This window comes from Equus asinus, chromosome 11, assembly GCF_041296235.1.
Source record: "Equus asinus isolate D_3611 breed Donkey chromosome 11, EquAss-T2T_v2, whole genome shotgun sequence".
Classification (NCBI taxonomy): Eukaryota; Metazoa; Chordata; class Mammalia; order Perissodactyla; family Equidae; genus Equus; species Equus asinus.
In genome coordinates this window covers 55055841-55083295 of record NC_091800.1, presented here as the reverse complement: position 1 = coordinate 55083295, position 27455 = coordinate 55055841, and the positions used below count along the sequence as shown (strand labels likewise).

Sequence of the window (27455 nt, the reverse complement as noted above, 5' to 3'; positions counted from 1 at the left end):
AAACTGGGCGGGCACTGAGGCTAGTGCTATGCGTAAGGTATGGTCAGTTCCACTGAGAATCTTGCTTATTGAAGGGGAACCAAGGAAGTAGCTAATCTTCCTTGGGAATCATGGGAGGCATGAAGAAGTACTGGGAAGCTTTAATCAGGCAATTGAGTCTGTGATTGGCAGGGGAGGCCAATAGGGAAAACTTACAGAGAAAGTTACAGTTGAGTTACGCAATGAAGACTGATAAGAGAAAGAGGAAAGAAGACAGTGTGGGGGCTAGAGGGCATTTTGGGCAGAATTCCTTGAAAGTCCTTTGGGTTTGTATCCAATGTGTTTACTTGCGCCTTTGTAGGGTGACCAACTCCTCCCAGTTCGTCCTCCACTTTCTTTGTTTTAGCAACGAAAGTCCAGCATCCCATAGAACCTCTCGACCCCAGGAAAACTGGGATGGGGTTTTTCTACTTTATGTAGGTAACCTACAGAAACCTACTTTTACCTACTCTAGGAGGTAACCCCTACTTTATGGGGTTAATACTGGACACACACAGTAGAGGTAGAAAACATACGGCGGGGGGGGCGTCCAAGCAGAAGTGGGCTTTGTTAGTATGAGGGATAGGACACGACCAAAGTATATTTGTTATTGCTAAAATAACCATTTTGTTTCAACTTTTCTCTATTGTCATAAGAGCTAAATGCTAAGTGACCTCTGAATACTCAGTTGGCCCCAGCAAGGAAAAAAGAAAAGGAAAAACCTCATTGGGCTTAGCACGGTTAGTTCAATAACACAAGCCAAATTTGAGCTTTACAACTTAGTTCCTAGCAACAGCTAATACAGAAATTATTTTTTGGCAAATAAATATTATAGATAGTATGTAGGTAGCTACAATAAAACACCGGTATCATTCAGAATTAAAGAAAATGACTGCCTTCTAAGAATTAAAGTAGTAAAAAAAAAAATCAAGAAAAAATGTTGAATAGATTTCTGTAGAAGGATCTTGTCGTAAAAGATACGTATTAACATGTGAGATTTGGGAAATATCCAAGCTCTAGCAAGGTGATTAGAAAGTATATTCAGGTCTAAAATGTAGACTTCCTGAAGAATAATAGGTTAACTAAAATTCAGATATGGGCATGAAACCCAGAAAGATGGATGCTAACACATCGTTATGTGCCTAGGATCTTCCGTGGAGAGGGCACATGCAATTGATGTTCTTAGTGGAGTTGAGATAATAGTCTTTCAGCATTCACCAAGTACCAACTTAACTCTGCTTGATTTCATATAACTATTTGACTTTCTATGAACATTTTTCCATGGGCAATTGACAGCTGTCATACACATCTGTAAACTTTGTGAGGCCAGGAACTGTGTCTGTCTTATTAGCCGTTGTTATCTTTGTGTCTAGCATAGAGGATGGTATAAATAGAGCTCAGTTGGTTGAATGAATTGGATATAGCTTTCTTTTTATTTTATAATTCTTTTCTTATATGTTTGATTAGCATCGATCAGCTTTGAGTAATCTGAAATCTTTGGTTTGGAGTTCTATGGAGAAGGGTGTTATGAGCTGAACTGTACCCTGTGCTGACCCCCACCCCCCCATTCATATGTTGAAGTCCTAACTCCTAGTATCTCAGAATGTAACCATACTGAAGATAAGATCTTTAGAGAGGTAATTGAATTAAAATGAGATCATTGAGGTGGGCTCTAATCCAGTACGACTGGTGTCCTTATAAGAAGAGGAGAATGGGACATAGACGTACACAGAGGGGTGGCCATGTGAAGACACAGGGAGAAGGCAGCCATCTACAAGCCAAGCAAAGAGGCCTGATAAGAAAGCAGCCCTGCTAACACTTTGATCTAGACTTCTAGGCTCCAGAACTATGAGAAAATAAATTTCTATTGTTTAAGTCACTCAGTGTGTGGTACATTGTTATAACAGTCCTAGAAAACTAATCCACAGGGCTAGGCTGCCCTTCTGGGAGGAAGTACCACCTGGCTTCTTTCTTTGACACGTCTATTCAGTCAGAGAGTAAATGATGATTAAAAGAAGATACCACTAGATCTGTTTTTCAGATAACCACATTGAGGGTCAAAGAGGCTAGAAGTTAAATTAATTTCAGTCATAAATGAACAACTTGTTTGGTTCTATTGTCTTTTAAGTCTATTCCTCAGAACATTTTTCCTGGAAGACCAGTCAAAAAAACAATTCTATGATCAAATATATTTGGAAACACTGCATTCTATCTTTTCCTCTTAGCTATTCACACAGCCTATTAACATACTAAGGACTCTGAGTGATACTGTATTTAAGAATGCCGTTTAATTTTATTAAATCCAGTATTTACCAAGTGTTTTTGATGAAAGAATTTATTTTCCTATAACGTCTCTTAAAATCCAGTACAATGAGTATTCTGTTGAAAATACTTCAGTGAAAATTCATCTATTAGCATTGGGGCTCCAATATGCATTGCTGAATGAAAATTCTAAGGTGGTCAAAAGGTACAAACTTCCGGTTATAAGAGAAATAAGTCCTGAGGATGTAATGAATGGCATGATAACTATTGTTAACAATACTGTATTATATATTTGAAAGTTGCTAAGAGACTAGGTCTTAAAATTCATATCACAAGAAAAAAAATGTAAGTATATGTGGTGATGGATGTTAACTAAGCTTACTGTGGTGATCATTTCACAATATATACATGTATCAAATCATTATGTGGTACATCTAAAACTAATACACTGTTATGTGTCAATGATAGCTCAATTTAAAAAAAAACCGGAAAAATAATAATGAATGATAGGTTAAAAGATTCCATTTTGGTAATAAAGTACCAACATTATTACTAGTCTTTGGGAACATTGGCCTAAGTGTCTCACAAATAAATTGATGATATATGCTGTTTCCCTCTGGTCAGACTGCCCTACCATACTTGTGCCCTTTGGTATATTTCAAACTTCTCAAGTTTCATCTTCTTTGTGCAGCCTTCCCTGATCCTTTCTCCTCCCACCACCCACCATAAGACATAGTCGATTACATCCTTTTCTGGATTGCATTCTGATATAGGTAATTAGTGTTATTTTGTATTGTACTTATTTGATTGGTTTCTAATTCTCTTCCTAGATTGGGAGACTCTCGAGGGCAAGAAGTATTTCATACTCATTGTCTATCTTTGGCACAGAGCAGAGCGTCTGCCACACGGTGAGTGCTCAGTGAAAGACAGCACAACGAATCATTTCCTAGTTTTGTGACCAAACCTTTGGTGCTACATTCCCTGGCCACGTTACCTGCCCTACTTTTTTGGTCATGTTAAACTCACATAATAGAAGTTTTTCTCAATAGAACGTTTTAGAGAAAAGGAAAAACACCTTTAAAATATTAAAATCAGAAAGCAGTATTGAGCATCAGTTGGAGTTAGCGATGATCATTTTTTAATAATAATAGCTCCCATTTATTACGCACTTACTCTGAGCCAGGTCCGTGCTAACAGCTTTGCACACACTGCTTCTGTATAATAATGACTGCTATTGGTTCTCTGTTGCCTTCATTTCCAAACAAAAGCACAAATATTACTGAAAACACAAGCTGAGCTGAGAGTTCTTGTCTGGGGAATAGTGAGGAAATAAGTGATGAGAGAGAGCGGTTTTCTGTGGCCCATCTTCTTTGCCTATGTATAGCTGAGCAATCTGTCTTTGAGACCGCCCAGGTGAGCAAGATGTATACACCACCCTGTATCAGCAGGATGGAAAAATTTGGATTACTTATCATTTGCCTGCATAATTGCCTGAAAAGAAGAAAGATATACTTATCTGGGAGATAGGGGTATATCTTCCTCATTAATTCATTTATTCATTGATTTACTAACTCAATTATTACATGAAAATGAGTAAGACGTGGTCCTTATTCCCTGAGAACTCTCAGCCAAGTGCGAGAGAGAGGCATTACCACCACACCACAGGATAAGTGCTATCTCGGAGAAATGAACTATGTGCTGCACAGGCCCAGAGGAGAGTGGCCTCATCCGAGGAATGTGTTTTGCCTAAGGTACTTTTCAGCTCCATAGTAACTTTCTGTCATATCCTTACTGGGGCTATTGTCATTCTCAGTTTCTTCCTCTCTCTCCCTCCCAGCATCCAACCCATCAGTGAGTCTTATTAGTTCTACCTCCAAAATATATCCCAAATTAGCCTATGACATTCCATCTCTACTGCCACCACCCTAGGCCAAGTTGCCGCCATGTCTTGTCTGGACCACCACTAACTTTTCTGTATGCACCCACTCTTGATCCCTTGAAGACCATTTTCCATACAGTAGCTATAGAGACATTTTCAACTGCAATCCTATTATTAGATGTCTTTGCTTAAAAACTCTCCATTTGTTGACTATCACACTTAGAATAAAATTCGTATACCTTATCAAGGCCTACAAGGCCCTTTTGATCTATTTCCTACCTACCTCTCAGATCTTATTTGTATGTTGTTCATTTTTGTCTTCGTGCTTTGAACAAGCTTGTTCTTGCCTCAGGAATTTGGCATTTATAGTTCTTTCTGGCTGGAAATTTCATTCTTAGGTTCTTTGCCATGTTAGTTCCTTCTCAAATATTACCTCCACAGATAGACCTTACTGAAATTAGCCTTCTCTAGTTACTCCCTTTCACTTTCCCTTGATGATACATATATACACATCACAGTACTTATCAGTATCTGAAATTGCTTTCTTATTTCTTTTGTGTCTTCCTCTCCTAGTAGGCATATTCCATGAAGGCAAGGACCTTACTGTCTAACTTATTAATCTCATTATCTCCAGTGCCTAAAACAGTGTCTGGCACATAGTAAATGCTACGTAAATAATTTCTGAAGGCTTGAAAAGAGTGAAGAACTTCCTTGTGATTCTCTGCAGACACTGGCCGAGTGGGGTAATCACTCCTAGAATGAAGTGCAAAGAATATCTGAAATCCATTACCTGAATTTCCCCAAAGTTAGGCGTCACTGATTAAAACAATGATCTACACACTGCTCAATAAATGACAATTATGTTCAGGGGCGTCCCATACTGCTGCCGCTAGGTCCTATACCTTGAGACAGCATTAGAGGCAAAAATAGCTTCTAATTAAGTCCTTTGGGTACTGCAGAAATGAAATCCTCTTGGGTATGGTTTAAGATAGTCAAAATTTGGAATCCATCCTATTCTAGAATTAACAACAACAGAATGATGCTCCAATGGAATGAAGTGGTGAAACCCAGGGTGAAAAGAAGTTAGGGGGAACAGGGACAGGGCCTGGGAAAACATCTCAGCAGGGAAAGAGGTAAAATGTCAGTTCTTGCACTTTACTTGTGACCTGGCTTTGCTGGGGAACTATGGCTCCCCAGTCCACTGGGGAATGTGTATCCGGTGTCAGGTTTATATGATGGAATCCTCCCTCCACTGGATTCAATGAGAAAATCATGTCAAGGGGTTTTTTAGACTCACAGAATAAGAAAGAACCACATACTGTCACTGATCCACCGTTGACCTTCATGGCAGAAGAAATAGTTGGAGGATCCACCACACTCTAATATAAGACGTGAGGGGCAGATAGAAGATTCTGGGTGTAAAAACACTGAGAACGATTTTGGCACTCTGTAAATGTTCGCTTTCTTTTCTTCCCTTTCCTCCTCCATTCTTTTCCTTTCAACCGAGAATGGAGTATAGCAAAGATGAGCATTCAATAAAATGTATGCGTTAACGTTCAGAGATAAAATAAAAATTATTTCTTCTAAACTTGGTATAGGTAAAATGGAAATTTCCTTTGCAATAGTTTTCAAATGAAGAGAATATATTTTAACAAGCTCCAAGTTAATATTCTTTTATTTTGCAACATGAAATAATTGATCTTATGATAAAAACAAGTCATGATTATAATGTACAATCTATTATGATCCAAACTTTTCCCATTAACTGTAAGAGCTGCAATATCTCCAGTGTCTAGAACAATACTTAACATAATGGATGCTAATCAGAAATTTTGTTGAAGGCATAAAAAGATGAAGAGCTTCCTGCTTATTCTTGGAAGAATCTGCCTGGTGGAGAGAAAGTTGGAGTGACCATTCCTGAAAAGAGTGCCTGAAATCCCTTTCCTACACCATTAGTGCATTATTATTATTATTATTATTGCCATTATTATTGTTTCTTTAAATGCACTGCATTTGCTAAGCATATTCTACTTTTGGAAATACCTTTACATACATTATATGTAATCTTCACAGTCCCCTTGAGAGGCAGGAGTTTTTCTCTTTCTTATTTATTGCCAGAAAAATTGCAACACAATGTGTTTAAAGAACTTGCCTTCTCCCTCCACCAATTTGTGGTAGACTCAAGATTAAAGCTGTGATTTCCTGACTCTAATCAAGTGGGCCACCTATGGGTAACATATACATTTCAAAGAGAGGATCAATAGGCTGCAAAAGTCTAGATTTTTGGAGGAAAATCAAAAAGCTGGTGCTAAGGTTTTAAAATAGTGCTGATGAAGAACAGCAATAAATTCTGGAATTATTATCTCTGGAGAAGTGAAGACTGAGGCAAATACTTAATGATGGTATTAAAGGACGATATGTGATTATTATAACAGTCTGATAGATCATAAAGAAAAATGAAGATGTTCTCATCTTTGCCGGGTACAGAATTAGAATGAAACAGCTAGAGTCGAAGGCTACAAATACTTAAATCAGCAGTTCTGGCCAGAACTGTAGAGAGGAGGAGAATGAGCCCCAGGGAAGCTTAGAAGGCCAGTTTGTGGGGTGATGTGTTGGCGGCCTCATCACCCTTAGATCCCCTGAAACTGCCTCAATCCATCCTTCTCACAGCCCAGACGCAGCAGAATCACTGTCTGAGCTTCTCTAGCTCACCAGTCATGTCTTAGCCATTACGAAGTCCAAACTTATCATGGATTTGATGGTGTACTAACCAAGAAATTGCTTCTTGTCTCCACAGGTGATTACCATTGGGCATTGAGGACATGAAGTACGATGACGTGAGATGGGAAGGGACAAGTCAACTGTCTGTATGCCCGATAAGATGAAGACAGGCTGAAATATCCTGATGTTCAATAAAGATTAATCTGTCTACACTAGCTACTGGCTATTTGGATTCTATAAATTTACTAGAGCTAGGCTTTCTCCTGCTCCCTACACTATCACACTCACCAGAGTTTTTGAAGAACTCTTTTGCTTCGTACTTTTGCCAGTTACTTTCTCAAAACTCACGTCTGATACCGCCTTTCCTCACATCAGAGAATGGGATGTAGTTACAGAAAACAGAACAAAACTCAGGTTTCCTGCTTGGCATTCATGGCCCTTGGGAATCTGTCTCTAATCGCCTCCACATACCCCAATTTCAGCAATGATGGAAAGACTTGGCACGGAGACGAAGCTGGATTCACTTTATTTTTCCTGTACCTGGTGTAGGCTCTGACATGAAGGATGTGCCCAATGCCTGTTCGTTGAATTAATGGATTAAGGAGAGGTATGGGGCAGTCACTCGACCATGTCTTTCCCTGGCATCTCCATTGCATTGCTTATAGTGCACACTCTTCCAGGAAAGTCTTTCTCTACCATTTCCAATTTCATTTTCATTTGTTATAGCCCTATCTGCTATGGTCTGGGTCAAATTACTGCTCACAGTGAGACTTTCCTGGATGTTAGAATTCATCTCTCTCCTCTGTTTTCTGAGTCTTCCTTACCAATATTACATTTATGGGACTTCTTCATTCTGCCCTAGATTACAGATTCTAGTGTGCAATCTATTTCTACCCCATAGAATGTGAATCCTGGGAGAGGGGAGCAGTATTTTACCGAACTTGGCATCATCCATAATACTTCGAGCATTAAAGGGTCTAAATAAATTTTAATTAGCTTGAATCTCCCCTTTCTGCATTCACTTTCTGTATTCCCCCAACTTCTAACTTCAATTCTTAATTTTCCTTAATTTGCACCTGGCTACCCTGTTTTAGATAGCATCCCCCTGCTCAAATCCCACATTTCTCTCCTACCTCCTCCTCGTATCTCTTGACCACTCATGTAAGCCTCAGTTCAGACCCTTCTTTGTATATTTGGGCTACAAATCCTCTGCACTTTTTCCTCTTGTAAGTGCTATAAACAGTAGCAGTGACTGTTTTAGAGAATAGGGAAGACTGAGAGATATATTCAAAGATGGTGGCCCTTTGGCCCTTGGAGTGAGAATAAATGAAATATAAATACATGGAGGAAGATTGGGACTCCCCAAGGTGGACTGCTGTCTACTTGGCTTCTGCCCACATTGCTGAGGCAGACTTTTTCTTTGAGGAGGCCCTTCAAGCTTTCTCTATCCCCAGCTCTGCCCTAAAGTCTCCAAGTAGCTCCAGGTGATAAAACAGGAAGAAGTGTTAGGTTAGTCAGTTGATACCCAAGAATTGGCCACAGCAGGAGTGATGCGAGGAACTGTTTGGAGAGTGCGACAGGGTCAAGGCATAGTCCAGGCAGAAGGGGATTGTGAGGCAGAAGGAGACCGAGAGTAGGGTCTGAGATGCTTCCTACTCTTCCATGGCGAGGCTGTAAAGAAGAAATGCTAAAGATGATCAAGTTCATTTAGATCCTTATTTTCTCATCCCGTCCGGTTTAACTTCCCTTTCTCTTCACTGTACCAATAGTTCTCCCTTTCCTTAAACTCTTGTATGTATCTTCTTCTTTTTCATCATAACTTGGTTGCCTTTCTGGAAGTTTTTGTGTCTGGACCTGAGTTTCTCAACTTTTTTGCTTTTTAGTCCACATCTACCTGAGTCGTATCTCTGAGATGGATTTTTATCCTCTGCTGCTTCTGTTCTCGCTGAGAAATGGGGAGGATTGTGGCTGAAGGGATTCTTGGGATCTTATTGCACCTTCTAGCACTATCTAAAGAAACACTGCCACCAGGAATGGCATTTCCCAGTGTTCAGTCTTCAGTAGTGGACAAAGCAGGCTGGTGACCTGAGGCTGCCTGTCACAAACAAGCTACAGCTGCGAGGAGGCAACCACAGAGCTAGAAAAAGAGAAATCAGCCACAGAAGAGGAGTCAAAAGAAGTAGCATGCTCCTGGTCTTACAGGTGAGGCACGGGATGGAGAGGAAGCCTTCTTACAAGTAGCCAGGAGCCCCAATTTCTTTTGATGCCACATTAAAGGACCACAATACTGGGGTCTCACATCCTTCTCTCAATAATCCTCCACAAACTGGACTAACAAAAGAATGTTCTTCAGCAGGTGACGTGTGGCCAGTCCAGCTAGCTACTTAAAAAAAATCTGTAAAAGAGAGTCCCTTAATTTTTCACACATTTTTTTTTGAGGAAGTTTAGCCCTGAGCTAACTACTGCCAATCCTCCTCTGTTTGCTGAGGAAGACTGGCCCTGAGCTAAAATCTATGCCCATCTTCCTCTACTTTATATGTGGGACGCCTACCACAGCATGACCTGACAAGCAGTGCCATGTCCACACCCGGCGTCCGAACCGGCGAACCCTGGGCAGCCAAGAAGCGGAATGTGCGAACTTAACCACTGCGCCACCAAGTGGGCCCCAATTTTTCATTCTTTTAACTCACCAAACAGTTAGTCAATTTCTGCATCTTCATGTAACTGGTGTATGACTGGAAAACCATACTGTACTAATGTATAGAAATAGGGGCTGTTGAAGAGTGGGATGAATCATGTTAATTTATACAAATATGTTGCAGATACTAAAAGTGTGCAAGAGCCTGGACCCTAAATTATTCTGCTCTTCCAAATGAAAGTTTATTTTGCAAGAATAGGGGAATGGTATTATTCTGTTGCTTCTCCAAGTGTTTATAAATCAAGGGCCATTTGAAAGGAGAAAAGTATTTTCCCCAAATTCTATGCGGTCAAAAAGGCTTTCTGGTCAAGCTCAGCTTTCAGGAGGAGGTGGTTCTCTGGGCTATTGTTGGAGGCTTGAGCAACCAAATATTATTATTGGGGCTACAGGATAACTAAGCTTTGAGGAGTACTGGCTTCAGTAGATCCTCTGTATCTTACTTTCTCCCACTCTCCATACAAATCCACCTTGAATTTGCACATCAAGAATTGGCAAAAATTAATAGGCAAGAAAGGACGGCCACAGGTATCCTGGCACTTTCTGCTTTGAAAAGCCAACTATGCTGAGCAGAGAGCGGTAGGTGTCAGAGGTTCTCTTGCTCTTTTGGATTGGAAAGACTTCCCACTACCCAGCTCTTTATCTACACCTTGCCCATCCTTCAAAGGTCAACTCCCTCTCACTTGCTCTGAGGGACCCTCTCTGGTGGTGCTGTTCATGGAGGCCCCTCCCTTTTCTGAGCCTACACTGCCCACACTGTCTTCATTAATAATCTTTGGCATCCTGTCTACACCTCAGTACTTGGCCACGTTGTGCTGCTTTCTGGATGTTTCATAAGAGGAAATTCCTTGTCCTTAACTGGACTGACTGCTCCTTTAGAGCAACATCTCTGATATTATTTTATGTCTGCCACCTTCAGGAACTTACAGTTGGAAGTCAGTTAACACATGAACAACTGAATCAAATTCTGTAATGTTATGGCTATCTCACAGAGATATCTTTGTTTTTCAGCCAGTATTTTAAAAAGCAGAGCTTTTTGATTACAGATACTTTTAAAGATCCTAGTAAAATATTCAAAAAAATCTCAAGATTTAATCTTAGTTTTAAACATAAAGAAATGGGATGAATTATAGTATTGACTTTGAACTCTTTGGTGCTCATTTACCTTTTCTTTATGACATGCAGATGCATAGTGGAAGGACATGACTCTGCACCTGCAGTGATAATAACAGCACTAGGTAACCTCCAACTACAGCAGGTACTACTATGCTAAGCACTTTCCATGTGTTTTCCTCCCATTAGTCTTTGGGACAGGTACTGTTATCATGCCCATTACACAGATGAAGAAACTGGGATTTGGAGAGGTAACTCACCAAAGGTCACCCAGCCACTTAATAAGAGGAAGAACAGATTTTTTTGTTTGTTTTTCTAAAGATTGGCACCTGAGCTAACATCTGTTGCCAATCTTTTTTTCTTCTTCTTATTCTCCCCAAAGCCTGCCAGTACATAGTTGTATATTCTAGTTGCAGGTCCTTCTAGTTGTGGCATGTGGGATGCCGCCTCAGCATGGCCTGATGAGCAGTGCTAGGTCCGTGCCCAGGATCCAAACCAGTGAAACCTTGGGCTGCCGAAGCAGAGCTTGTGAACTTAACCACTCGGCCATGGGGCCCAACCCAAGAACACGGTTTTGAACCCAGGTCTATCTTAAGCCAGATTCCAACTCTTAATCATTGATCCTTACAGCCTTTCTTTTGTCACTATGTGAATTCTTGCATATATTCCTCTTGCAAAAGCAAGTTGAACCCCTTCTTGCACTACAAGTGGATGCTGAGTCAGGACAGTGGCATTCACTGGTCCTTTCAGGTTTTATGATTTTTGGAGTAGGCTGGTTACAGTTCAGAGGGCTGTATACTATGTTGGGATATGCTAAAATGGAGACCTAGCCTGTTAAGTGCATGATTTGTTTATTTTGATACATGCAGCTATTAGCTATACATTATGTGAAGAGGCAATGGAGACAAACAGTTGCTTTCCCTTTAGCCTTGACCCTTGAGGACTTAGGGAATTGTTATCTTAGGGGATCTGTAATATGACACAGAGTCTTTTTATCTCTGGGTCATTAACACCAAATCCAATCCAGGATAATAATGGCCACAAGTAGCTATTTTGTGGTGATGTGATGCTTTATAAGAAATAAATTTATATTCTGGTGGATTCCAGGAATATTTCTACAGAACATTCTAACATCTATGACTTTTTTGAAGGAATTTTTTTTTAAAGTACATTAATAAGAGTTGATGGTTATATCAGAAATGATTTCAAGTCTGTTCCGGAAATTTGGAAGAAAGTTGGAATTCCCTCTACAGTCATGGACAATGGCCCTTCTTAATGAAATACCAAACGGTAGTGCTGAATTCACTGGGAAAAATACCATGTTAATGAAGAGGGCCAGATATACATCCTATCCACCCAAATGGACAACTTGGGAAATAGGCTCTATGAACCTCTGGAATTGCTCAAGAAAGAGTGACACCGATCAGACAATGAGAGAACTATCTGCAAATGACAGGAGGACAGTTTAGCTACTGAAGAGGCAATATAGTGTAAGAATTAAGAGCGGGGACTCTGGAGCCAGACTGCTGAGCTCCAGCACTTACCAGTGGTACAAGCTTGGGCAACACTCAGTCTCTCTGCATCTCAATTCCTTGGCTCTAAAATGTGGGTCATAATAGTACCTACCTCATAGGGTTGTCGTGAGGATTAAATAAGCTGATATTATGTGAAGTACTTAGGACAGCACCCAGCACATGTCATTATCGGTTATTATTGGAGTGGAACATAGAGAATAATACTGATATTGTTCACCATGGATATAAAGTAGCTCTTGAATCTCTGCAGTTTTTCAATTCTCTTAAGTGAACTCTAAAATCTTCTACATCTATTTGACATTGTCTGGGGTGCCAGGCACCCAGGAAGTTGCTAGGGATACAAACACGAAAAAAATCAGTCTTTACCCTTGAGGTATTTATCATCTAGAAAAAGGCCGATATGCACACCAATGATTCTCAATCATTATGTTAAGTGCATGAGTAGAGATGTCAAGCTGTTATGAGCGTATAAAAAGAGAATTGAGTAGTTCTCTCTGGGAGAAGAGAGACGTTCAACTGGGTCTTGAAGGATGAGCAGAAGTAAGTTCACCAACAGTCAGCACCTGGTGATCAATTTCTTTGGTGGAAGATGTATCAGTATTGTGCCTAGAACATAGGGTAGATTTTATCACCAAATAGTAGCAGTATTTTCTAATCAACTATGACATGATAGATCTCGTTACTAGATTTTCTAATAGAAAGAAAAGGGAATTGGGAGGAAGAGAAAGGGTGAAGGGAGAAAATTAAAAAGAAGAGGAAAACGAAAGAGCATAATTTCCCCAAAGGTAAAGTTAAACATGTGAAAGTAAAAGGCTTTCCTGTGCAATATCCTATTCAAAGGCAATAATGTCTCCATAGCTTATTTTAGTAAATTAATGAGATATGTTGAAGTCAAGAAAAGAGCCCCATCTTTCACTGCTATGAATGAAAGAACTTCATTTAGAGATGATCCCTCCAAGGAAACAATGCTATTTTAACTGATTTCTGTGTGATATCTGGATTTGTCCCTCAATAGGTAATACACAGACATTTAAACTGCAGTTTGCCCAGTTCTGCTTCACTGGTCATTGGGGAAATTCATCTAAAGCTGCAAAAAGGACTAGAAATGTTTGCATCATATTAATAAACGGGAAACCGAGGAAGCTGCCAACTGGCAGCAGAGTGTGTTTTGGTGGTTTGATAAGGCTACTAAAGAGTTTATGATGTGACAGATGTTTCACTACACTATTGTGAAATGAATAGATTATGAGAAGTAATTAGATGTACATTGGAATCAATGCTGTTATCATCGAGGCCTTCGGGCGATGCAGTAGATGAGAGTCTTGGCAGCAGGTGGTCCAATGGCTCGGAGACAGGAAGACACACCGCGGGAGACTGAGTGACAGGTTTCACAGATCCAGGGGGTGAGAGATCTGAGCTGGGGCTTGCATTTGTAATCTTTACTCATGTATAAATAATAACAACTCCACCATTGACTTCATATGCTATGTCATAGCCTCTGTTACCCTCACACACACGTAGAATAGTGCTAGTTTCATGCACTCAAAGTTATTCTCGGTCTCCCTGTTTTCAAATATGCATATGTATGTTCGATTGTAACTGACAGCTCTATCATTTTTTGAGGGAAGACTTTTAGAGCTAATCATCTGATGATTACATTTATTTTTAATGCTTGGCATTGAGCCGCCATTGTACAAAACTTCCTATAGGTTGCAGATCAGAGGCTCAAAAGTACTTTAACTGCCTTTCATCAGGAAGGCGGTTTCTTCTCTCTGCCTCAATGACTAACATTTAAAGGGACACGTTTGTCTCTCTGCTCTGTGAAATCCCTTTGCAGGAGACTTGGCAGGGTTGCCCTCCATGCTTGAAGCAACCATATGGAGCCTGCTGCTTTCAAGAGAAGGTTTTGGTTTCTGCCAGTTTCCAGGGTCAGCTATTAGTACACTGGGGAGTGTGGAAGTTTCCAAGCAGAGGATGAGGAGGGAGGGAAGAAACGGGTGATTAGGGGAATTAAGTAACTGATTTTGTGTACATCTGTTGCCCCTATACGAAGAAGAACTATCTGGTATAATCATTTATTAGCCCCTATCTGCTTAAAACAGCAATGGTATTCATGTAAATAAAGGGGGGGCTTTATTGAATGATCTCAAAATAATATGTAGCTCTGATAACTACAGAGATCTTAGTAGAAAATATGTAGCATGTGGCTGTATACTCACTCACACATGTGCAAGTTTCTAATACTCATTCACTTATCTACCCAATTAAGTAATTAACCAACTCTTCTATTCATTCTTTTAATAAATCTTCATCAAACCTTCACCATATCCCTATTACTTGCTGCTGTGGATATAAACCTAAGTGATTATGTCATATAGAACTCAATTGTCTCTCTTGGTGTGTGTGTGTCTGCATGCATGTTACTCCCTGTCTGCCTTCCATAAGAAGCCAGGCATTTGTTGGGGTGCTTTCTTTGAGGCTAATATGCATCATGTATCAGACTTCAAAAAACAGAGAGTGGAAACTAGAGCAATTTAATGAAATCATATAAAGCTACGATATGCAAAATCCTTTAAAAGATACGGACTACTAGTTGGTGTTCTTAACTATTTTGGCATAATCAGTGGCTGAAAATTCTAAAAAGATAAGATTTTCTTCCTGCTTAATAATCTGCTTGATAAAAGCCTAGAAAATTGATGTATTCCACAAGCCATATGTTAAACGGAGAATGATAAAGATCTAAATGCACTAAAGACAAAGCTTTTGCCTTTCCAAGGTCTGCTGCCTCAGATATCTGCGTCTGGGGATCTCTAGTGTAAACCACCAGCTCCCATGATTTTGACAGAGCCCATGACCAGTCAATCAGGACTTCCTGGGAGGGCAATAAAGCTTAATCCTTCATAGCTAATAGGACCCTGTCAAACAGGAATGAGGAGAAACTGAAAGAGGAAAGCTCTGTGCAATTGGTCTATACCCAAGTGAGCATGAACTTTTAGTAATAATAGCAACCACTTATGGAGGACTCTGCTAAGTGCTTTCCAGACGTTATCTCATTTAATCCTCACAATAGCCTTAGAAGGTAGAGTCTATGATTATCCACATTTGATAGATGAGAACACTAGTGTTCAGACAGGTTAAGGAAATTGCTTAAAGTTGCCTAAAATTGATTAAATGTGTGAAACAACTTAAATGCCTCTATACAGGAGAGTGGTTTGCCAGGAAGTAACAAAATCTGGATTTAAAACCCGTTCTCTGATTCCAAAGCTCATGTGTTTTATCACCATACTTCATGTCAAATGGTGTTCTTCAAGTCCTTTGCTTTTCCTGTGATATAAGTTCTGATAGATTTCAATTAAAGGGGGAAGTTATTCACAAGAAAATTCATGTAACCATATTATCTACTTAAATTAAAAAGACAATGGGCCAGCCTGGCGGCGTAGTGGTTAGTTCACACGCTCCACTTTAGCGGCCTGGGGTTTGCTAGTTCGCATCCCCGGTGCTCACCTAGCACCACTTGTCAAGCACTGTGTGGCGGCATCCCACATACAAAACAGAGGAAGATGGGGAAAGATGTTAGCTCAACGACAATCTTCCTCAAGCAAAAAGAGGAAGATTGGCAACAGATGTTAGCTCAGGGCCAATCTTCCTCACACACACACACACACACACACACACACAAATAAATAAAAATAAAAAAAATAAAATTAGATCCATTTCTCATACCATATGGAAGAATAACTCCAAATCTATCAAAATGTGAAAAATGAAGTCATATAAATACTAGATGGATTCATGGTTGAATTCCTCTTTAACTGAGGTGCCAGAACATTTTTTGAACTGTGACTCAAAATCTGGAGGCCAAAAAAAAAAGGTTGATATGTTTGGCTGTATATATGTTTTCATGGCAAAACACCATAGGTAAAATCAGAAGATGATTAACACACTGGAAGAAAATATTTGCAACAGATATCACAAAGAGCTGATTTTCCTAAAATATTAAGAACTCTTAAAAACTGAGGGACAAAGGACCAAAACTCTGAGAGAAAAAATGAAGGCACAAACAGACAATTCACAAAAACATTATAAACTGCCCTTTAAAACACGGAAAGAGGTTCAAGTGCATGTAAAACTAGATAAGCGCAAATTAACACTGAGATATTATTTCTTACCTAGCAGATTAAAAAGATTAAAAAGTGTGACGATGCATTCTGCTGGTAAGGCCGTGGGAAAACACACACTCTCCTGCATCGCAGGTGGCAATGCAAACTGATACAAGCTGTCTGAGAGGGAATTTGGGGACATTTAATAAACCTACATATGCACTTACTTTTCGATCCAGCAATAGCACTTAAGGGAATTTATCTTATACTTACACTTCTAACGATACAAAGATTCTTTGCATAAGATTAGTAGTTGCACCATCGTTTGTCATTATACAATGTGTGAAACAACTTAAATGCACCTACACAGGAGAGTGGTTGAATGAACGATCGTACAGCTGCACAACGGAATTCTAGGCAGCCGTAGAAAAGAATGAAGAAGAACTCTATGAACTGATGTGAGGTTATTTCCAGGATATATGATAAGTAAAAAATGAAAAGTGCGAAAGAGTGTCTATAGTAGGCTACCTTTTTTAGTAAACATGGAGGGAAAATAAGAAAATATCTGTGTATGTGCTCTTAGTGCAAAAAAATTACAGTTATGGTAAACCAATGAGACTGGTTACCCATATGGGTTGTAAGAAGGAGAAAGAAAGAATGGAGGAATGGGAATGGGGTAGAAAGGATAAGGGGAGAATGACATTTCTCTGAATATATATAGTTTGGGTGTAATTCTGAGTTTTAGAGCCATGTTAATGTTTCACCTGTACAAAAAATAGTTAATTAAAATTAACTAGGCAGGAATGAGGAACTTAAAATGTAATCTACACGGTAACAAATTAACCTAACTGTATTACAAACAAAAATACACTCTAAAGAGGGTAGGAAATAAAAGAACTAATCTAAGTCAGTTTAGAAAACAATATTTGGATTATATATACCAAGACAAAAGACTTAAAGAACTGAACACAGGGGCCAGCCCGGTGGTGCAGCGGTTAAGTGCGCACATTCCGCTTCAGCGGCCCAGGGTTCACCGGTTTGGATCCCGGGTGTGGACATGGCACCACGTGGCACGCCATGCTGTGGTAGGCGCCCAGCATAAAAAGTAGAGGAAGATGGGCACAGATGTTAGCTCAGGGCCAGTCTTCCTCAGCAAAAAGAGGAGGACTGGTAGATGTTAGCTCAGGGCTAATCTTCCTCTGGGGGAAAAAAAAAAAGAACTGAACACAAATATCGTTCACTAGTTATTAATTTGTATTTTACATGAGTATGAGTTAGTGATTCTGAAACTGTGTGTAATCTGGGATTAAATAAATGTGTAAATATATTGTGGCTAATGATAACTAGATTTCTCATTGTCAGAGAAGGAGCTACAAATAAGTGAAAGGACAAGGTTAGAATCAGTCCTGTGGTGCTGGACTAGAAACAGAAGTATCAGTATGAATTCATGTTTTCAAAAATATTTGCAGACAGATGTAGAAATTGATATGCATGTGTGTGCATGTTTGTGTGGGTATACGTACTTATATTTCCCTATTCTTTCTACTAGGAGAGCTTAGAAGAAATGATACCTCAGTAGCAATCAACACACCTAACACCCAGATCTTATTTTTTATTGTTATTATTAAAAATAAGTTTAAGGCATAATTCAAGCATTATAATTTGACATCTGTACACACTACAAGGTGATCACCAGCACAAGTCTAATCTAGATCTTGGTTTTTAAATGCCATTTGCCAGGAAAAGGAACCAGGATTCCTTGAAGAAATGGCTGATTCCATGACTGGGTTAAGGAAAAATTACAAGATGAGGTTGGAATGTTTGTGGTGCCAGATTAAGTGCTCAAAAAATGAGGAATATATGTTGAAAGGGTCTTGAAAGGGAGATAGAACAAATTTAAAGTAATTTCCATAGTCAAAGCCAGAGAAAAATGGATTATGACTTATAGAATAAAATAAATATCCATGAATTCTCTATTGATATAAAAACAATTGAACCAATAAGTAGGGGAGAAGGAGAAACTCTTCCTTGCAGTAGGATTTTAATTAATAAATGTGGAAGGAATGATGCAAATGGAAACATCATAGAAATTTGACAGGTACGTCATCATAATTCTTGCAAGCAGGGAGCCCTAACAGATGTTAAAATTAGTGTGTGAAAGTGTGAAGAGAAATCAGATATTTACATACTGTCAACATAGCTCTTCACAAGATACTTATCAGTTGCGAAGGGAAAAGTAGTAACTTGACAGTGGAAAGACCTGGCAGTGACCACCTTTACAGGTGATTGAACTTAACCTCACCAGCAGCAAGGCATATTGATATCATGCGCCTCTTGAAATGATGCACTGAGAAGGGCACAACATCACTTCTGTAGAATTCTTCCTAAAAATGCATAACCTAAATTTAATCAGGAGGAAACTTCAGACAAGCCCAAATTGAGGGACATACTACAAAATATCTGGCCAGTATTCTTCAAAAGTTTCTCCTTTTCCTCCATCTTTATTGAAGTATAATTGAAAAATAAAATTGTAAGATATTTAAAGTGCAGAACATGATGGTTTGATATATGCATGCATGGTGAAAGAATTCCCCCCGTTGAGTTAATTGACATATCCATTGCCTCACGTATTTACCTTTGTGTGTGTGTGTGTGTGAGAGAGAGAGAACATTTAAGTTCTCCTTTCTAATACACAATGTGGAAAGGATAGTCTTTTCAATAAATGGGGCTGGGAAAACTGGATTATCTACATGCGAAAGAATGAAATTGGACCTCTATCTTACACCACAAACACACATCAGCTGAAAATGGATTGAAGACTTTAGAAATCTAAGACTTGAATCATAAAACTCCTAGAAGAAAACACAGGAGGTAAGTTTCTTGACATTGTCTTGGAAATGATTTTTTTGATTTGACACCAAAAGCAAAGGCAACAAGAGCAAAAATAAACAAGTGGAACTATATCAAACTAAAGATCTTCTGCACAGCAAAGAAAACCATCAGCAAAATATGGCAATCTATGGAATGGGAGAAAATATTTGCAACCTCACATATCAGATAAGGGGTTAATATCCAAAATGTACAAAGAACACATACAACTCAATTAGCCAAAAACCAAACAACCCAATTTAAAAATGGGTAAAAGACCTATATAGACATTTTTCCAAAGAAGACATGCAAATGGCCAACAGGCACATGAAAAGCTTCAAGGTCTTGAAAAACAAAGAACTGAGGAACTACCCCAATTGGAGAAGACAGAGTATAAACATTCTCAGGCATTTCTTTACTGGCTTGATGTTAAGCTCACTCACTTCCTGTTTACTCTCTTTCTAATGAGCTCCAGTTTGTCAAATCTCTCTCAAAAGAGGTGTGTAGGATTGAAAGCTTAGTCTAAGTGTTATCTTAAAAGTCTAAAGGGAAATTGTCATCTCTTTGTTTCTAATGCTTGGCTTCTATAAGTGGAGACCAAATTTTATAAAATTCCAAGGAAGTTAGCTGACATTGTTATCTCAGACTGAGGTGTTGTCCTTAAATAAGGCAGAAGGGGTGACTGTCAAACCACTGTTGTATATTGGGTTGGCCCTGTGGCCAAGTGGGTAAGTTCATGCGCTCTGCTTCAGTGGCCCTGTGTTTCGCCGGTTTGAATCCTGGGTGCAGACACGGCACCGCTTATCAAGCCATGCTGTGGCGGCATCCCACATGCCACAACTAGAAGGACCCACAACTAAAAACATACACAACTATGTACTGGGGGGCTTTGGGGAGAAAAAGGAAAAATAAAATCTTTAAAAAAATCCACTGTTGTATATTTAGCTGCCACACTGTTTTGTGTACTCCACATCTGCATTTGAGGTATTACAGGTCCTCAGTGCTGATTCTTATACTCATTCCTGCAAAAGTTTATCTTGCTACATTTTAGACCCTAGCTGCAGCCTGTTGAGTTCTTTTTAGATTCTGAAGCTGTCATCAAATATGTGAGCCATTGTGCCACCATATATAAATCTGTTGAGTAAGCCTTCTATACCTTTATCCCAGTAACAGACAAAAACGTTGAACAAAATTGAGCTCCCTCTGGATTGATATCAATTATTTAAGCAGAATACCTTTTCATGGTACAAATTATTGCTCACCCAACTCACAGGAAGTATTCTATGTATTCAGTCAGTTGTACTCCTTTTTGCTTACCAGGGCACAGGAGGGAAATTGTAAAGCATGTTGAAGTTTAGAGCCTTCTTACCACAGTTCTATGAATTAGTGGCCTGCATTTGTTGTTTGGCTGAGACAAGGGCCTCTCGTGGCATCTAGTATCACAGAGGTCAATTGAAATCTGTCGAAAGTCTGGCTTCATTTCTGCTCTGGCTTAGGACTGATCACTGAAAAACTGCCAGCATGTCACTACAAATGGCATCCAGAGGAAGCAGAGACACTGACAAGCCAACAAGCTATTTTCTGTCATAACTTCTCTCCACAAACCAAATGGATGAGATGGAATAGGTGGATAATTTATAATACAGGCAACTCATGTTGTTCCTAGTCAAGAAAGATAAGTTTTTATTGAGATGGGTCTTTTACCCCACTGCAGCCCATATTATTGACACTGCGGACATTTAATGCTATTTAGATCTATTGCTTAAAGATCTTTCAAGACTTTCTAAGCTTAAATTAAGAAAAAAATTAATGGAAGAAACTACAATGGAAAAGGTGTGTAGGTTCAACTCTATTTAAATTCTCTACTTTAAAAACATTGTATACTGTAATCAAAGAAAATAAACTGAGAAAAATATTGATAGCAAATACTATAAAGTGTTAATATTCCTAATATGTAACGATGTACAAGTTGACTAAAAATGCTGACTCCAACAGTCAATGAAAGACGATGTGAAGATAAAATTCACAAAATAAGAATATAGATAACGTTTTAAAGTGTGTAAAGGAAAATAAAATATCTCATAGATATAATTTTTACCTATTCTATTAACAGTTATTTAATGAGAACATCCTTTGTTGCTGGAAATATGAACCGGTACAGTCTTTCTGAAGCACAAGTTTGATAACACGTATCAAATGTTTAAAAATGGTTATACTTTTGACCCAACAATTCTGTCTCTGGTAACCTATTTTAGGAAAATAGTATTCTAAGTAAATAAGACAAAATAATACAAAACATTTTAGAAACAGCATCATTTATAACCAGGAAATCTATAAAGAGAAGTGTTCAACAACATGATAATAGTTAAATTATGGAAAATTAGATTAAATGTTATGAAAACTTCTAATTTGCAATGTCAGTATTAAAAAACAGGATACAAAGTATATGTATAGAATAGTCTTATTTATGAAATAATACACATGAAAACAAAGAAATAGCTACGGCAGAATTGTGCGCTTTTAATTTCCTTTTAAAACTTTTTCTGTAAATTTTACAGTTTGTTCAGTAAGTTCTAATCGTTATGTGATCAGAAAAAAATCTATGTAGATATCAATTGAAAATTTTAAAAATGTGTTTATCTCACACAATGTGAGAACATATTTTAGGTTCAATGTTTAGGCAATGACTTTTTCTTCGAGTGATTGTAAGTTTTTTCATATATTTCAAAATGATGCCAGGGGATATGAAATACCACCAACTTGTTTCAGCTTGTTTCATTAGAACAATTGCAGATTTACTTCCTGAACTTGTTGTGAGATATCCTGTTGCCCCTTTTATGAGAATCAGGACTATTCTGAGCGTTGTAATCTTACTGGTCATCTCTATACTACCCCAGATACGCAGACATTCCTTCCTCTGTGCCATCACAGCATTTTCTCTGCTACAACAAAGACAATGCATTATAGTTATATGATTTCACACTGAGTGCCTCTGCTGAACTGTGATTTCCTTAAAGACAATTGACCACATTTTTTTGTTTTTCTATGGTCATCGCCACTTAGCAGAGTGACTGACCTATCATAGCTCCTCAAAAGAGTCCTGAGTGAATAAATGAATGAATGAATCAAGAGCCCAACTCTACCACTTACTGTACCAGTTGCAACTCTAGACAGGGCAACTAACCTCTCCAAGCCACCGTTTACTTCTCTTGCTAAAAATGAACGTTTATAGAACTACCAGAAAGACCTCATAAGAAAGAAGCAGAATCACCTCGGTGAAGACTCTTTGTAAACTGTGAATTACTATGAAAATATGCGAGTGTATTTGTTGATTAAGTTCTCCTAAGTGCCTCTAAATGCTTCTAGAAGGAAATAAGAGCTTAAATCATGGACCACTTAGCAATGAGAAAATATATGTAAAAAGACTTTAAACATGAAAACAATCTACTAATATTCATAATATTAATAACAATAACAACAATAACACTTAATATTAGCAGTAGTTTGTTCCACCCAATAATCTCTCAGTTTCAGAAGTAATATCAGGTATAGTTGGGTCTCTAGAAAGAAACAGACCACTTATTCAAGAGAGAAAGAATATCCCTCAGAAATGCTGTAAAACAATTTATTACTCTCTTTTTCTCCAGCACTAATGGGACTTAGAGTCCTTAAATAATTTTTGTGCTTCTCCAAGTAGCTAACTCACTACCAGAAGAATTCTTCACTTTCTTTTGCTCTCGCTCTCTCTTTGTTGTTTCTGATGACTAGTCAAATGTTAGGAAATATATTGGAAAAGTTAAACTAAATGGGCGTGTTAGGCACACATGGTAAGCGTGCCTCGTGTGAAGTAAGTATTTCTCAGTGAACCTGATAGTAATGAATTTGACTAGGATGAGGCTGCTTTTTAATGGGGGATGAAGAAAAACTGGTCCTTCATTGTTGAGTATAAGACGTTCATATATGCAATCTGTCATTTTGTTTTAATAAAGTTGTATATAACAACTTAGCAGTTGTATAATCTGTATAACCTTTTTTTTCTTTGTCCCTTTATGGTTAAACTCTACTATTCTTAAAGCTGCAATGACCATCTTTGGGCTGAATTTTATTTGGCAATACCTTAGAATAAGAAGAAAAGTTTTGCTAAGCAAAATGTGTAGTTTGAACAAAATGATCAGACACGGTTTTAACCACTTCAAAGCAAACAATTATATCCAAACAAGAGTATGAATCTTCTCTAACAAAATCCTGACAAGAGCCCCACTTGCAACACTTCTGAAGTATTCAAGTCACTTTTGTTAAAGCGCCAAGAGTGATATAACTGTATTTGTTTTAAAATGTTTTGTAATTCCAACTTCTCCACGAATCTGCATAAGTCATCCAAAATAAACAGTACTAATCAATATAAACAAGCTGTGCACTGTAATAGAAAAATGGGCAACACACAGAGAATAGGCAATTCTCAAAGAAATACAAAGATCCATTAAACATGATTAATTATTCAGCCCCATTATAATCAAGGGAATGCAAGTAAAAGTGAAACACATCTTGGCCTTTCACATTTGCAAAGATATAGTAAGAATAATAATTTCAATAAGTTGAAAAAGTTGCATATACAGGATTATTATATTATCAAAGAAATCTGGAAAGTAAATGCTCATCAATAATGGATTGTAAAGTGAATTATAGTACTCTACACAATGGAACACTTTATGGCCATTTAAAAATGGTGAGGTTGATCACTTTTTTGTTGCGTTAGAAGTCTTCAAGACCACCCTTGGATTCAATGACTTACTAGGACTCAACTAATTCAGAAAAGCTCTTCTCCTCATTCTTGTCATTTTTTATAGCAAAAGGATATAGATTAAAATCAGCAAAGGAAAAAGATGCATAGAGTGGAGTCCAGGAGAAACCAGCCACAAGTTTCCAGTTGTCCATTCCCAGTGGAGTCACATGGACACTGCTTAATCTCCCAGCAATGATGTGATAACACAGGGAAAGTGTTGCCAGCCCAGGGAAGCTCACCCAAGGTTTGGGATCCAGGACTTCTTTTTTAAAAAGATTTTATTTTTCCTTTTTCTTCCCAAAGCCCCCCGGTACACAGTTGTGTATTTTTTTACTTGTGGGTCCTTCTATTTGTAGCATGTGGGATTCTGCCTCAGCATGGCCTGATGTGCGGTGCCATGTCCTCGCCCAGGATCTGAATCGGCAAAACCCTGGGCCACCAAAGCGGAGCACACCAACCCAACCACTCAGCTGCTGGCTGACCCAAGGGACCCAGGACTTTTATTGGGGGTCAGTCACGTGGAGCGCACACATGACTAACCTTAGCTACTCAGTTTCCAGCCCTCCAGAAGTCAAACTGATATAGCATGGCCCCAAATTTCAGGCATACAAAAACAGGCATTCACCATATACCACTATAAATGTCATAATAATTAGCATAAACTGTCTAGCATGGTCCAAGTTCTAAGGTATACAAAGACACTTATCAGGCAGGAAGTTCCATGGGCTCAGAGGACATATGCTAAGAGTCAATCAAAGGCCAATTCTAAAGATCTTTAAAATGGGGCAACCTCTAAGCCTGCTGAGTGATTGTGCTGTTTTCATTTCTTTTTTGGACTGCCAGAATACACAAGAGGGACACAACACACAATCACCCTCAATAATCATGATTGACTATGGCAGAAACTGTCAATAATTATTGTGGAGAAAGCTGGGTGTGTGGTTGGGAAAGAGGGAAGACGAAATGAGGTGGGTCCATGCTCCTGCAGAAATCACTCAGCATCATTGGATGCATAGGTATTTGGTTTGTAAAAGTTTCCTGACTCACCCCTATCTGGATGTGGCCCCCAAACTTCACTTTTGCTGCAATCCACAGTATAAAATATATCTTACTTTTTGATTTAGTGCATGCTTGCACTAAGCAAACACACACAACTGAAGCAAATTTCATGAAAAAATTCTTACTACATGCAATGCAATCTGATATTTCCCATCCTGTTCCAGTCCAGTCTACTGTATATCATTTATAAAATGCAGATGAATTTCACCAAATTGATTTCATGATTCACTAACAGATCATAGCTTTCAGTTTAAGAAATGTTGCCCATCTACTTCTAAATTGTAGATATTCAATTTTGACATAGAAAGATTTCATGAAATATGGATAAAAAAGCAAGTGGAAGAGCAACATATATACCCTATTATAATTCACTCTATGTAAAAATATTGTAAATATATATTTATATCTGTATATAGATAGAGAGAGGTGCTTAAAAAGTTGTTCATCGAAATGTTAATTAATGCCATGAAAGCAATTTTTAGTTACTTTGGAAGTAACTCAAGGAAGTGGGATTTGGGGTATCAGATCTTTATTGAACTTTTCATTTTTTGAATTTACTTTTTGACAAAAACATTTTTTTCTTTTCAAAAACTGGAAAGCTGTTTCTAACAATAAACTGTCTCAGGATATCAAAGATATAAAAGGAACTAATAGTCCTCATGCATGCCAAACCTATATGTCCCAGATTGATCAGACAGAATTACCAAGGTTCAGAATCAGTATCCTTTTCCAAATATCTCACATCATTACTTCAGAAAATTTATTGAGAATAAGTGAGAAGCAAATTGTTCCTTTTGGTTACCATCCAGCCTCTTTAAAAATCTACTCTCTTAGGTGCTAATAAGTTATTATTCTAACCATAGGTTTAACTATAGTTAAAACCTAAATAAAATGATTTGGAATATGATTAAAAATACATAAAACTAGTAATCTTAAAATAAATACACAACTAAATCATCTTCTCTATTTGTTACTTGACAAAGGGAACTTCCTGTTAGACAGTAGCAATAAACTTTGGGATGATTTGTTACTGTTACGATAGCCCCCAAACACTGTGAGATTCTTAATTCATTTGTGTGTCAGGCATTGGTGTTAAAGAAGAATGTGATCCACTCTTGTGGACCAGAAAAAAATAAAGTTTCAAATTATAATATTATCATATTTGGAATAATTTAACGTTGAGTGCATTAAATTCTTCGTAAAAAATGGAAACTCATACATGGTATATATTGTAATTCTCTATTAGCTTAACTGAAACAAGTCATTTTTCATCCAGAATAGAGTTTGTGCACAAGCAAAGGAGCCCATCTGTTCTCAAGGCAAACCTGGATCTCAAAAACTTTCATTACTTTCCCTATCTCATCAAATCAGGCACTGGCCTAAGTGACACATATGGAACTGAGCAATTAAAGAATGATGACACCTCTCTGAAGAAATGATTCCTGATCCTCCTATAATCGAATTCATGTTCCTAGAAACCTTTACCACTTTCTCATGTTCCCATTGCGAGAGATCTCTGGATGGGTAAGGACATGCCGATGGTGCCTTAATTTTTATTTGCATAGTTACTTTCCACCAAGATTATGTCCCTCTGTAAACACAGTGCGATGGAGGAAAAATCACATCTCTGTTGTAAAAGGTTGCACTTTCCTTACTTCCCCGCATATTAACCTTTTATGGATGAAAAAGTGTACCTCATTGTTAGCATCCAGGTCTACCCTCATTTGTGTGGCTTCAAAGGCCAATATTCACTCAGAAAATATTTGAATTTCTCTCCATCTTGTGAAGATCTTCCTTTGTTGTGTAATTAAGGGGGCCTATAGCCAAACAAACATCTAACGGAATCTCCTGGGAATTAATAAGCATGATTTTCCAATGATTTGGGATTAGTGGTAGTTTTTGAAGAATTGGTCTTAAGCTTAATAATGAAAATGTTGGATTGTAACTGGATTACAATATTAAATGACCCAAGAGAATAAAGACAGACCACATAACCCTAAGCTATGTCGCTTAAGTGTTATGATACCTGCAGTAAAATATAAAAATTGCATTGTAATTGTCATGATAAAATACATTCTAGTGAATTGATAACATTAATATAAAATTTCTTATTTCTTCTCTGCACTTAAAATGATATGCCAAAATCTAACAAAACAGATTTCATAGACTCATTCGATTACAATGCAATGATTTCAAATAGTGTTTTTGTGAAGATAGGTTGCACAATTTTACCTGAAGCTCACTTCGAAGCCTTACTCCTCTGTTGCTTTTTTACACATAACACGTAGTAAAAAAATATAACAAATCTACCACTATATGCATATGTGTTCGATAATCAATTCTGAATATTTAATGATTACTCACAAATCTGCTCAGTTTATGGAGGGAAATTTAATAAACACACGTTTTTAAAACTGATTAG

At 38.1% G+C, this 27455-nt stretch overlaps 1 long non-coding RNA gene across 2 annotated transcripts in view; it reads left to right on the top strand.

The window, feature by feature from the left end:
- LOC123289940 (uncharacterized) overlaps window positions 1-7095 on the top strand; it is a 171530-nt gene extending 164435 nt beyond the window's left edge. For both annotated transcript variants that reach the window (XR_011506719.1, XR_011506718.1), the window contains 2 exons: window positions 3111-3188; window positions 6957-7095. This is a non-coding gene — a long non-coding RNA (uncharacterized lncRNA). The remainder of the gene's footprint in view (window positions 1-3110; window positions 3189-6956) is intronic.
- Window positions 7096-27455: the final 20360 nt, after the last annotated feature.